The following is a 13,676-nucleotide window of genomic DNA, read 5'->3' as shown; positions in this document are numbered from 1 at the left end:
TCATATGAAGTGAATTAAGACCAGACCTCATAATGGAAAAAACAAATTTTGCCACCTCATTTTTTGTGCTTCATCTGTGTTCCTCAGATAAATTATTATTTATTTTTTTATTCTAGTTGTATTTTTCCCCCTTTTATATCCTAGTGATCATTTATGGCCTTGACATGTGGGTGCAAAAGAAAAAGTACATTGAGTTATGACTTCCCTGGCCAACTTTTTTATTTTTTATTTTTTTATTTTTTAAAATATTCTATTTATTTATTCATGAGAGACACAAAGAGAGAGACAGAGACATAGGCTGAGGGAGAAGCAGGCTCCCTGCAGGGAGCCCAATGTGGGACTTGATCCTGGAACCTTGGGATCACGCCCTGAGCCAAAGGCAGACAACCACTGAGCCACCTCAGTGCCCTGGACATACATTTAACCACAGGGGTCTGTGCAAGTGGCCTCATGGTATCTGTAGACTTAGCTGAGTCACAGCTTCCAGAGCGCTATTCCCTGTCTACTTTCCATAGCTGTTTCACCACTCTTGCGGATTTCTTTGTTGGCTTCTTTCTCTTTTTCTTCTCCTTTGTTGGTTTTTTGCTTTTTCTCTTTCTCTGTTGGCTCCTTTCTCTTCTGCCTGTGCACTGTCAGCTCCCTTCTCTCTTCCATGGTTGCCTTCTTTCTCTCTTTCTGTCATGAACACTGGTGTAAACTGCTTTGTTATAGCCTTCCTGGTTCCGAGCAATTTCAATAGCAAGAAATTGTATCCTGGGGGCAAAGATGGTGTTTTCCTCAGTGTAGCCCTGAGAACAATCCAGTCGCAGCAAAGTACCATAGTTGAAGTCTTCTACAACCCCGTCAAACTTCAAGCAGAATGGTCTCCACTTCTCTTTAGCGGACTCTGATTTGAGCTCTTCTGGATCCAACACATCTATCCTGAGTGTCTCGAAATTTTTCCAAAACCCAGAATAGATTTGGTCATCCACTTTGGTGAGTTTCAGGAACTGTGGGTCAACTGATGAAATCAGCTTGTAGTAGACTTCAGCGTGCTGCATTGCTTTCATGGCCCAAGCCATCTCGATATCAGGATCATTGCCATAAGACTCGGCTGGGAGAGAAGGAGCATGTGCCACAGACACCAGTTCCCCCGGAACTGGCTCAGCAGTTCCCCTAGTCATCTCCATGTTGAACCCCACCCCCTGGCCAACTTTAATTGAGAATTCTGCACCAAGTTCTAAAATTATTTTAAGCAGTACCTGGTATTTTAAAATTTAAAATGTTTATTTTTTTATTACTTTTTAAAATTTAAAATGTTTAGATAAAAATGTGAACTTCTAGCCTCTGTTAAACAAAAATTAGATGATCTAAAAACACTGAACTTGTGTTCTCACATGGCCACAATTACCTGGATTGAGTAAGCTAATTTCTTTGAATGGGGCCTGTGTTAGTTTCTATGCCCATATTCCCACTACTTCCTGTTTTCCCTTACATCTCATCAGATTCATTTTTTGTACTACCTCCCTGGCCACTGCAAGTATTGGAACTTCTGTTGCTTGATGTAAGACAGGAAGGGAGCATTAAATGAGCTCCATTAAATGGTGAGTTTAGTAGCATCCAGCTCATATATAGGCTTGGATTTGGAATTTTGGATTAATGTTTTTAAGGAGGAGAAAACAACCTCATGTAATCAACATAGTTGTGCCATGAAGAAGATAGTTTATCTTTATTTTATAAATGAGAATATTGACGTTCAGAGAGTTGCAGAATCTTTTCCAATTTCACCGAGTTACTAAGACTAGACTAGAGAGATGGGTTTTGGATTCCAAAGCACATAACCTTTACTATCTTGATTAACACAGTTCTCTGCAATGAGACAGAAGATCATTTATCAGATTAAAATCAAGCCAATGGGGGCATCTGGGTGGCTCAGTCAGTTAAAAGTCTGCATTTGGCTCAGGTCATGATCTCGTGATCCATGGGATTGAGCCCTGTGTCTGGCTCCCCACTCAGCAGGGACTCTGCTTCTCCATCTCTGCCCCCGCCTCCTGTTCATGCTCTCTCTCTCTCTCTCTCTCTGTCTCTCAAATAAACAAAACCCAAAGGATTGGGTTAGGAATAGACTAGGAAACCAGAGACAGAGGCAGAACCTGCCTCTGAAGATCAAGTGTACTTGGCACTGTGAGGAAGGGAAGTGGAGTGTTCAGGAATCAGGTTAGACCTTATAATAAAAATGATAAAATCCATGGCATTTAATAACAAAAACTACATTCACAAGCCTGTGTGCCAATATCTTCATTTCCAATGATCAAGAGATCTGTAAGAGTGACTGAGTGATATTTTATAGTTAAGGTCAGGTGCATCGGTCCAGAGAGTAAATGCTTTCAGGAAATTGAACTATAGGATCAAAGTTCGCATAGGCAGCATAGACTTAGAATAGTGGGGTTGCTTTAGATAGAATTCCTCCCTTCCTTCCTTCCTCCCTCCCTCCCTCCCTCCCTCCCTCCTCCTTCCTTCCTTCCTTCCTTCCTTCCTTCCTTCCTTCCTTCCTTCCTTCCTTCCTTCCTTCCATTCTCCTTCCCACCCTCTCTCCCTTTCTGCCTTTCAAAAATATGTATTGAGGCTCTATTATATCTGTGATTTTCTGCTGGCATTGAGGATATAGTGGTGCACCAAACACATAGTCACATATTTATGTCCACATAAATAGATATATAAGCTATGATACAAACAAGAAGAAAATCATATATAAGGGGTTATGAGAAACTAATGGTGTGACCTCACTTGGATAAACATATTAGACGACTCTCTTACAAAGTAGCATTTAAGGTGAATCTGGAGAGAAGACCTGTAGCTTGTCAGGTAAGGCTCTGACATAAGAGCATCCCTGTTAGTAGAGATAGTAGGTGTTACAGCAGGAAAGGGTGTGGCTCAGAAGGAAAGTTCTTAAAGCTATTGTGGTTGGCGTGCTGGAGCAAATTGGAGAGTGGCATGGCTGAGGTCGTCAGATTAAATGTAGGGCAGCCAGCAAATCTGAATTTCAGATAAATGATGGATTTCTGTGTAAGTGTGAGACGCACTGCTTGTCTGAACACCTAGGCATAAGCTGAGACTGGGGAAGAGAACAGCCAGACGAGGCAGGAGCTTGCAGACTGCTCTAAGAACATTTATATGTTTCATTCTCAGTCCAGTGAAAATAAGTTTAAGCAGGTGAAAGATCTTATATAATTTATGCTTTAAAAATTTCACTCTACTGCTCTGTGGGGAGTGGACAAGAGGGGCAAGAATAGAAGCAGAGAGATAGTCATGTGGTTGTTGAGAGAGTTCAGTTTAGGAAAGGAGGTGTCTTGGCCAGGATGGTGGCAGTAGGGGTGCAGGAAAAATGATCCGAAGCTGGATATTTCTTGGAAATACAATCAAGAAGACTTGGATGAGTGGCACGTAGGAGATGAAGTCATCAAAGATAATTCAGGTGGGAGGATAGAAGGATCAAATCCTAAAATGTCGGTATGCCAGACTTCGGAGAATGTTGGAAGAGGAATTTCAAAAGTTAATATTTGTCCATGTTAAATTTGGGATGCTTGTAAGATGTTCAAGTATAGATGTCAAGTTGGCAGATGGATATGTAGGTCTGAGACTGAGAAAAGAGCTATGGGCTAAAAATATAAATATGTCTTCAGCCAGATTATAATAGAACAGAAGAAGTAGCAGAATTGATTACTTCTTTGTTTGACTTGCTTTAAATCACCCTCTTCCAGTGATTTCATTCTGAGAATATACTTTGTGCTTTTGATGGATAATTGGGAAACAATCTGGTTTAATCCATAAAATATTTAAAGAAAAATTTGAGGGTGAGGTAACCATAAAAATAACCACCTGTTATCTTTTGATTTTCATTCCTTTGCCTTTCCAAAGGTGATCACCTAAACTCCTCAGCCTGTTGGGGAGAGAATAGTGCTATGTGCTACCCCATTCTCCAGCACCGTGCGCTGACCAGCTGATAATCCCTGGGGTGGTGTGCAAGGCTGCTTGAAGGGAAGAGAGACCAGAGACAGGAGATTTTCAGATATTTTGGAAGATTTTTGCAAATCCAGGTCAGAGGTGATAAGAAATTAAATGAAAGAATTTGTAAGAGATTTCAGATGTGGGATGGACAGGACCTCAAAGCTAATTGAAGATGAGTCACAGGACAAAGGTTGATTGTATAATTTTTCTCACAGTGTTTATTTTTCTTCCATACATTCTAGGGCTAAAATACAGAAGCGTTGCTGAAGTATTTCAGCCATTAACTCAAGCAAAGAGGGTGAATACATTAATGGTATTAGCAGAGGTGAAATTTAGTAATTTCTGAAAGTTCTGGATACACTGTGGGATCAGTTAAAATGAGATGGAGGGATTCTGAAAGCTTCCTTATCTGACATGTGGAGATAAACAGCTGTCTCTGTCTGTTGTTTTTTTTGGATGGGTAGGATGTATTCTATTCATTAAGATCCTTTAGTCTTCTTCCCCCTCCTCCCCCTCCTCCTCCTCCTCCTACTTCTCCTTTATTTAAAGAAAAAAAGATCCTTTAGTCTAGGAATAATCATGGACATGAGAACATGAAATTGAAGAAGATAATCACTAGTGGTAAAAACTGGTACTTCTTTCTCTCTTTTTGGTCTGTGACTAAGTCACTGAATTCCCACAAAGTTTTATTTACTTATATAATTAATGATTGGAAATGTTCTAAGAGATGTTGATGTTTGTACATCTTAAAACAATTTTTTCCTAAGTACCTATTATCTTTATTAAATAGAAACATTTGGATTGTGTATGCTATGGTTGTACATGATCTCATTTCAATTTGAACTAATTCCAGCATTCTTTTTTCACTTTTATTGAGTATATAGGTGTAGCACATTATGTCAAAAGCTCTTTAAATGAATTTATTAGTTGCTCTCCAAAATATCCTTTTGAGATAGGAAGACGGCAAGCTTTATATTACAAAAATTTTCATGGTTATATTGTAAAATGAGTTAGTCACTTGATATGACTTTTGTCCTTTCAACAGAAATAGTCTATCTCTTTGCAATAACTTTAATAGGACGCCAAGTTACGTTGAAGAAAGGAAACTATTAAAAATGCAGATATTACACACAAGAATACTTGTGCATTTCAAAATGAGTAAATTAAACTTCAACTATAAGTAGCAACGTTAATAATATTTTATGTGAACAATCTATATGTTTTGGAGGATGTGGAATTATGACAACATGAAAAAAATGTATTGGTTTTGTAGAAGGGAGCGCTTACCAAGAAAGAGGAAAATAATTTGACCTTCAACATCTTAAATCAAAATTAATAAATTCCATATGGCAGTTGTCTATTTTTAAAGTACTTCAAATGCTCTATTGAAGTTCATACTATAAAAAAATACAGAAAATGAGCTGGCATTTCATGTTCTGCATCTACATTTGGATAGAATTTATTATTAAGTCAAATCAAAATAGTCCTGAATCTTATAATTACTTTCAAGGTTTTAGAGTCCATTTTGAGTTGCTAGATACCACACCATCAACCTTTTGACTTACCTTACATATCTGACGTACGTCTTTCCTTAAAAAGCTCAAGAATGACATGTTGAATTAACCTTCCAAGAACTGCCACAATTTTTTTTTAGATAAAATAATTGGCCCGGCTTCTCTTTCTTTGAGATTAAATAACTTGGATAAATGTTTTCAGAATTCTCACAAAAAGAGTTTGGATTCCAACTCTTGGTTGGTGCAGCAGGGTAAAATTAAGAAGTGACACAGTGAAGTAGCAAATGGGAAGAAAAGGTTAATTGTTGACACTTTGAGGGGAGCTCATGGGAACACAGTATTGTGTAATAACAATGATCATAGCAAACGTGATGATAACAAAGGCAGTAATAATGACAGTAATGTAGAGGTTTTAACAAATTTTTATTGTGATCCAACTCGTATTAAACTTCTATAGTATCCAACATAATGGTATATGCTTTCTTATTTGATTTTCATTGCAACATGAGGGTCTTATCATTAAATTCGGACAAATTAAACCTTTAAAGATAGCTTGTTTAGTTATTATCAGACTCAGAAGTGGCAAGAACTTTCTGACTTCCTACCAACTCTTAATTGTAGGTGATAATAGGTTCAAGATATCTGTTATGGGGCATAGAATTCAGCATTTTATGAAATTCCGTAGGTGTTTCTGATATATAGGCAGACAGTTTAGATACATTATGCAAACTAAAAGTAATGAAAAATCAGAATTGATTTCTTCCAATCAACTGTTGATGAATTTCTGAGCATTGATTGAATTGGCCCTATTCAAGCATTTCAATATCAAGGAGCAACGAATGTGGCATAATGACCCATTATCAACAAATTTCTGGTGCTCTTTTAGACTGTATTAGTAGTGGTTTTCTGCATCGTATCTCTGTAAAATATCTGCATCTATAGTTATGATAATAAGTACAATAATAACATGTTGGACTAATGATAAATCTATCATTAATTTATGGTTTTCTAGATTCTGTGAGATGTTAATCCTCACTGTATCTTGCTAGATATGAATTTTTGCTATTTTTGCAGATGATTTTGTATCATAAGAAGACCCATCTAGGTGTAAGTGGCAAAAGCCTCATTAGAACATATGTCCATTTTTCTCTATAAGCTGTTTTTTTTCTTTACATTTCAATTCTGCTTCCCTATAGGGTATACTTTTTTATAGTTTGAAAATGAATTCGTGATATATATGTATTCCCTAATTTATCACAATAAAAGCTAGGCTAAGTTTTGCCAACTAAACCAGCATTAAAATTCTGTTTTGAGAACCAGAGTTTATTTAAATGTCATTCTCATGTTCTGATATTCAGATTTCAGCTTAAATGCTGGGCCTTAAACATCTTCACATTTTTCCTGTAGACTAAGTGCCCCTTTGTCTAAGGGACTGGAGAGATATAAAGATGTAGAAGTTATTATACGGGCCTAATTAAGAGGTCCCGGCATGTTATAGGTTAGAGCTACACACTTATAATTAACGGTGCGAGAAAATATTCAGTATGTATACAGACATTAAAGGCAACGGAAGTTTAAAGGAGAGACCTGTGTGTGCGTGTGTGTGCGTGTGAGATTAAGAGGTGGGACTTGAATCTTGAGGGAATGGTAACATTTGAAAGATAAAAAAGAGTGGAGATTGAAAATTCGATATAAGAAACGAGCTATTCATACTTTCTGGATCTGTTGTATGCCATAGTGGCCTTTATCTTTGATAATCCTCATTGGCAATTAGTTCTTTTTTTTTTTTAATTTTTATTTATTTATGATAGTCACAGAGAGAGAGAGAGAGGCGCAGAGACACAGGCAGAGGGAGAAGCAGGCTCCATGCACCGGGAGCCCGATGTGGGATTGGATCCCGGGTCTCCAGGATCGCGCCCTGGGCCAAAGGCAGGCGCCAAACCGCTGCGCCACCCAGGGATCCCCTCACTGGCAATTAAATTAAAAAAAAAAAACATTCACTTTTAAGGGATCCTCTACAGAGTCTTTCTTTTCAGGTTTAGATATAAATTGTTTGTTTTCTTTCTCTCGACCATTTTTCTCTTGTAATTACATAGACAGTGATCTTTAAAGCATCTGCCAAAAGATTCAAAAATAATTGTTTACCTTTGTTTTTTATTGCCTGCTATGTAAATGTGATAGACTGCTTTCTATAACATCCCTGGTCAAATCACTCAGCATTTTAAAACTGTGAGCATTTCATCAGAATTGCAAATTTCTTTATGTTAAACTTGTGTTCTTTTCTTTCCAGTGATTAAATTCTGCATTTTCAAAGTCTGAGCACCTTTTGTTCCTGACCTACCAGTAATTTTTAGATGATGTTTCTTATCTTCTGGCAAGATGAGAATTTTTTTTTCTAAAAAATATATATGAAGCTTGATCATACCTGTCATAAATTACATTTTAACAAATATGGGAATCTTTTAAAGCTTTATTCTTTTCACTCTTTCTCAGCTTTTGAATTATAAGCACAAAAAAGTAATTTTTTTTATAATTATTTGAGCTATCAAGAAATTTCCTCGTGTAGAAGCTTCCCTCCAAAGAATATTTAAGTACTATTTCTGAAGGAGCACATGTTAATTTTAGTTAGCATAAGCTATAGTAACAATAAACAACATTTTGAGATTGAATAAATTTGCCTATAATTACAGTACCTTTATCTTATTTTGGCTTATTCCACTTCAGTTCTTGTCATGTTCTGTCTCCCTCTCCTGCACTACATCCAACACACAGTGATGCTTTTGATCATTTCCGTATTATCAAAAAATATATTTTTTAAGAAATGTCTACATTTTCTTCATAATTGTCATCTTATTGTTTTGTCTGCTAAATCATTTGCCTGTTCATTGAGTAAGATATAAAGTAGGCAAGTGTTTTCTTTTATTCCCTATATTTTCTTTCCCCTTTCGTTGTGACCTCTTTTCTGGTCTTTATTTCTGGTAGGTTTAGATAGGATAAAGAAAGAAAAAGTATTCAATAGCACCACCTGTGAAAGTTTCTAAGTCCTCATTTCTTTAATTTGAGGAAACACGGTAGCAGAAAGCACATTGCCCTTGAGATCAGTAGGCCTGAGCCTAAGTTTTGACTCTTCCGGGTCCAAGTCGTAGCTGGTTTGCACATCTTACATCACCTCTCTGGGCCTCGGTTGCCTCATTTGTAAATTGAAGGGGGTTACATTTCTAAAATGTCACGAATCTAGGATCTAGACAGAGAGGGTGAGCAGAGAGGCCCAAGTACTGTGTTTCTTTAAAAGAAACAAAAAATGACACTGGTTTTATGGTCTTTTTAATATGTGACTCTGGCTCTTAATATATTAAGGAGGAAACAAAAACTAGGCTTGCGAGGATTTAGGGAGGTTAACAGATGATTGCTGCAGACTAAGAATCTGTAGAGAAGTTACACATAACTGTACACTCCATTAACGTTTTAAATGGCGCGAGGAAGTCTCACTGAATAGATACCAACTAAGAGAGGATGGATGGCATAGTGCAGGTTTATGGTTCTGCATAATCGTATTTCTACATCGCATCGTGTCAACTAGCTAAAGGGGATAGTTTTCATTTCTTTTCAATACTATTGCATCTTAATTATGCTTCTGTGAACTGAGAATCCTATCCTTCAAACAGGTGTCTGCAGCTCCATCTTGGTGGTCTTAAAAAGAATGACTGGAAATGTGGTGTTGGGGTTGAGAGAAGGAGAGATGAATAGATTTAATTGCATGAAACTCTTCTGTTCTAGGCTGGTAAGAGATGTGTTGGGCCAGTCCCTCCTGTTTGTTTCTTCTCCTCTCCTTGTGAGATTCTGTTGGAGGTGAATTTGGCTAAAATCAATGAATATGATAGGGTTGTAGAAGCTTAAAAAAAAAAAAAAAGACTGGCTGGTGATTTTGCTGTGATTATTTGTTGTTTTATCACTCACGTCGAATTTCACATCTAGCACCCTCAAAAATTAGGAAGGTGAGACACATGTTGGCAGCTGATTTCATGAGAAGAAAGAATAGGAGTTGGAGAATTTGAGCCTGTTACTTTACCTTGACTAAATTCAGTGTGTTCATTTTCAGTATGGACGTGATAAGGATGACGATAATATGATGATGATAATAAATGATAAACTAAATCACAGAGGTTTGGAGTGCATCAAATAAGAAAATGGAGGCAAATGGGCTTCATAACAGACTGTTATACATACATATATTTATATATATATACACGCACCGACTTGTATGAATGGAGGATTTTCACCATTACTGATCAGCTTTTACCATGCCTATTTTCATGGGGTGGCATACCTGTCAAAAATAATAATAATATAAAAATCTCTCTTAAAAAATCTCTCTTAAACAGATAATAAATAGCTATCTTTGTTATAAGCACTAAATGTGAAAAGGGGTTTCTTTTTCTTTTTTAAGGTTTGTGTACATTTGAAAAGGGGATTTATTTTTTTATACAAAAGTTGATCATCATTTAATTTGAAATATTATTCTATACTGTGCTTGTGCTAAATGTTTTTATTTTATTTTATTTTATTTTTTTAATATCATCCCATTAAATACTTAGGCTAATTCTTTGAGAGTCACACAACTATTAGGTGGCAGGTTTGGGATTTAAACAGCCCTAGGTCTGGTTTCTGTTGTTGCTTTCACATCCTGCAGCACACTCCTTCCTTATTTGGCCCCATCTTTATTCAATATTTGTTGTCTTGATATTGAAAACCACTAACCTCCCTTTCGAAGATAGTAACCGTGATTTAGTGACCTGAAAGTCTAAAACAGAAAACAGTTGCAGTAAAGACTGAAACAAACTCAGACACTAGGTACATGTAGGATGGCTTCATTTCAGGTGGTAGACAAAGATAAATTTATATAATTTGCATTTGTAGGGTAAGTGAGGCTTTGGCATATGTTCAATACAAAGGTTAGCAATAAAGGAGTATATGCTTCTGGCAAAGGTTTGGTTATGAGCACGAGGGTCATCAGTGGAAGAAACCCTGAATCAGAATCCCAGCAACAGCTGTGTTGCTTTGCACAAGTCATTTAGCCTCTCTCAACTGCTATTTGGTTCATTTGTAAAATCAAGATTTAGAAATATTTTCTATATTATGGTGATACTGTGAGATCTACATGAGCTCATCTGAGCATAACGGGTCACAGTACCAATGTGTTAGATTTTAGCGTAATAGGGAAATAGAATTTTTATGTTAAAACATTCTTTGATTCATTTTCAGATCTAGATTTAGATACTTTGCCTTTGTTGTGTGTCGGTAGTGATTGCCCCGATTAAATGCTAGCGCTGGCATTCTTTTTTTTCAATCTGTGCAAAGCATCTCTTTTGGAAGGAAAATTAAAATAATGGTTCAGCTCCACCCAGAAATGTCATGTTGCAGCCATTAGTGAGCTATAGTAAAATGTTTGGAAGATATCAATAATGGATTACGATATAAATATTTATGGAGTGCTGTGAGGTAGTTAGTTTCCATCAAGCTAGGGACATGCAAAATTGAATAGATACTGACACTAAACAAGACTTTGAATAAGTGGTTGTGGCGTAATCCTTTTCCAATATTAAACAAATACCATGTTTAACATTGTTTGAGGTAAAGTGGGCTTTAGAATTTTGGTAGCTGCAGAAGTCTCCCTAAGAAAATCTGTGCTATTTTAATGGATTATGAATATAGTCTGACTTTGTAAATATCTTTGTTTTTCCTAAGTTTATACAGTGGGTAGAAAAAAACAGGAAAATATGCCTGTATGATGGTGCCCAGGTATTTGGGAAATAAAAAAAATTAAGATCTTCAACACTTTTGTCCCCAAGTATAAATGATTGTGATATTGAGGCATTCAGATTGGTTTGAACCTTTGTCTCTTCTATTTTGCCACTTGACTTTTCTGTCTGGGAAACTTCCTTAAGAAAGGCTACTACTTCTGGAAAAGTGTAGAAATTCTGTTTTAGTAGGCTTTTAAAAATTAAATTACATGTATACAACAGTTGTAATAAGAGCTTAAGCACAAGCAGACCCCTAAGCTGCTGTGTAAATTTCTTGTAACATAAAAGGCGTCAACTCTGAATCGAAAGTCTTCTCATGGAGTGGATCCACAACCAAACCATCCCTACGGTATTGCTAAAGAATTATTGCAGGCAAATTATGTAAGGCCTTTTAGAGTATCACAGAGATTCCATAGACCATATATTTTTGCTATGACACAGGTACTGGGTATTTTATCGAGCACTGTGCCAGACACGTTTCTAAGAACTTTGAAAATATGAACTTACATAAAAGTCATAGCAGAGCTGCTAAAAATTATTTATTCCATACTTGGAGATAGGGCAAAATGATTATTTCTTGATTTTTAAAAAATTTCATGCTAGATCATTTTCCAGTGAGCCCATCTGAGCATCATCTGACAAATGCAGATGATGGAACTTTGGCTAATAACCCACGACTAACACATATGCATATATTTTTTGTCCTTTAGAGGTTAGAGGTTGACCTGTTGACCTGCAGATATTAATAAGTTCCTATAATTTGATAGTTCTAGAGATGTAGCAACTCCAAAGATGATGTGATTTTATAGCTCTGTTGAGAGTGAACCTAGCAAACTTTACATCCAATCTGCAATTTTGCTTCAGCATCCCTTCTGATTTCTTCAGAAACACATTAGATAACACTTTTAACAAGCACTAACTAGTACTTTGTTGGAGAATTTAATCTTTTTCATTATAGCACTTATACTACTGTTATCTTCAATTTCTACACGATGAGATTGTGGCACGGCAGACTTAAATTGTCCAAAGTCAAACAGCTAGGAAAGGGGTACAGCTGGTCTTGAAATCCATGTATTAAAGCTTTAAAATTCGTGTTCTTAAACATAAGCATTTTGGCCTTTCTTGTTTACCAAGACATTTAGTGACTATACTTTCTCCCCACAACAAACAAATCCCTAGTCTACTCATGTAATATACAAGGCATTAATTGTCGCCCTCTGTATACAAATACTCACCCTGACTTTTGCTCCTACAAAAGAGCTTTGGAGAGCCAACTCATGTAAAAATATTGAACTACCTTGTACAACGGATCGAGTCTCAGCACTTTTAGTATAGGCCCTACATCAGGAGAACAATTGTCTTGTTAATCATCAAAAAGATCTTGAAGTGCTTGACATCCTGTGTTCTGCTTGATAGAAACGAGTTAATGATAACATAGTTGTACCTTTGAGTGGTTAAGGAATTGTTTCCAACCTAAATCTTACTTGTAGTGATGATTATAACACATAAGAACAAAGCTGTGTGTCCTGATAGGCAGTAGCAATTTGTGTGAGAGTGTGCCCTGAGTTTTGATTTGGTAACTCGGAGGTGATCAGGATCCCTGAACAATGGTCAGTTGATAATCAGGACATTGGTAGCTAAACGAAAGGTCTTGGGGTTGTTTGCCTATAAACCTCGAGAGACTGAGACCAGTTCTCAGGAGGCTTTGGGAATCTTGGAGGATTGGGTGTCTGCAGCTGTGGGATTAAGTGCTCCTTAAGTGCTCCTTACAGAAGAAGAGAACTGTCTTCTTCATAGACAGTGTCTGGGACACCAGAAATCTTGAGATGGTTTAGGAATTCTGTTGCCTTTATCAAACTGCTGGAGAAGGAAGAGAATTACAGTAAGGGGAATGGATAAGGGCATAGGATGCTGACTTTGGTACTCCAAACTGACCACCTCTAAGGATATTCCTTATAGGTGGTGACACAGGAGGCTCTTCCAATCTGAGATACGGTCAGACTCCCCTCTAGTGGTTTAAGAAGTTTATCACTTTGACCCAAGTTCCTCCCTGGCTCTGAAGCAGAGGGTGAGGAAAAGACAATTTCTAGAAGGGGTTATTGCAGCTCTCCAAAGGGCAAGGGTTAATAGTCTGTCTTACTGATCAGGGTTATAGGAAACTCATATTAATGAAAGGAGTTCAAGGGTGGGTTTTGCCAAGGTCAGGGCCTGGAGAATAGTGTGTGTTTGGAGAGCGCTTATACCCAGGATCACTGTTATAATGAAGGTGACTTAAGTGAATTAAACAAAGCACTGGGTAGACCTAGTAGAACAGAGCAACTGCCCCAATTCTGATTTTCTTGCTATCACAACAGTTTGCAAATTATATGAGATA

General features: G+C 37.0%; 1 pseudogene; it reads right to left on the bottom strand.

Annotated features, from left to right (window-relative positions):
- Positions 1-474: 474 nt before the first annotated feature.
- LOC100684065 lies at positions 475-1,169 on the bottom strand (annotated as a pseudogene).
- Positions 1,170-13,676: the final 12,507 nt, after the last annotated feature.

The sequence above is a fragment of the Canis lupus genome, chromosome 34, assembly GCF_011100685.1.
Source record: "Canis lupus familiaris isolate Mischka breed German Shepherd chromosome 34, alternate assembly UU_Cfam_GSD_1.0, whole genome shotgun sequence".
Taxonomy (NCBI): Eukaryota; Metazoa; Chordata; class Mammalia; order Carnivora; family Canidae; genus Canis; species Canis lupus.
Note: the sequence above shows the minus strand (reverse complement) of the source record. Positions and strands in the feature narration are given on the sequence as shown.